Genomic DNA, 821 nt, shown 5'->3' on the forward strand with positions numbered 1-821 from the left:
CACAGCATATTACCCGTGACTGAAATGATGGGGGATATTTCAACTCCTTCTCAGAGAAAATTTCATTCCATTTCATGACATATACAGAAGAGAATAAGGATACAATGAGGGATAGAAGTTTGCTGCATGATCAATTTAGGGCAGCAAGTTAACAATTTTGATTTTTTTAAAAAAAATAAATAAATAAATAAATAACAAATCAAGTAAAATCTCATGATTGAAACTTGCAAATCGAGTGACTGTTACAAAACATAAACTAGGATAGGGATCCAGAACAATCATATCTCTATGCTATAAGCAGGGTGTGCCTAGTTGCCTATGCTATTTCATTTTAGTACAGTGAAGAAAATGCTAATATTTCTCATGCCTGTTTTAATTACTATGGTCCTTGATGCTATAGTTTTGATCAATAATAGTAGTACACTACTTTCATAGGGTCTCTTGTGTGTGCAACGAAAGTAAAATTAAAAATGAAAGGAATTTCCAGTACTCACACGTGACATCACTGATCCCCAACAGACAACCACTTACATGCATCAAAGACCACAGAATATCAGAGTTAAGTTCAGATTAAAAACCTGGCACGCCTCTGGTAGAACTTGGATGTCTTCTTGAAAACAAAACTGCAAGTCATACCACCAAGAAACCGTGAAGCTTCATCTAGGGAACTTAATAATTCACAAGTAATGCATTCAGAGCTAACACTATTGACTAGCGAAATGTACTACCTGTACTCATCACTGAACCCATATGAGAAGACTATGTCTGGATACTCCTCTAAAATGGCAGTTGTACACAAGTTCATCAAATTCAAAGCTCTC

General features: G+C 35.4%; 1 long non-coding RNA gene across 2 annotated transcripts; it reads right to left on the minus strand.

Moving 5' to 3' along the window:
• On the minus strand, positions 1-815 carry LOC132165242 (uncharacterized). Of its 2 annotated transcripts, none has more exons than XR_009438471.1 (3): positions 729-815; positions 579-623; positions 1-19 (listed from the first exon to the last, which is right to left on the minus strand). It is a non-coding gene; the product is annotated as an uncharacterized LOC132165242 (long non-coding RNA). The 2 variants fall into 2 exon arrangements; XR_009438470.1 differs by having other exon boundaries at positions 7-46.
• Positions 816-821: the final 6 nt, after the last annotated feature.

Source organism: Corylus avellana, chromosome ca11, assembly GCF_901000735.1.
Source record: "Corylus avellana chromosome ca11, CavTom2PMs-1.0".
In the NCBI taxonomy this organism is placed as follows: Eukaryota; Viridiplantae; Streptophyta; class Magnoliopsida; order Fagales; family Betulaceae; genus Corylus; species Corylus avellana.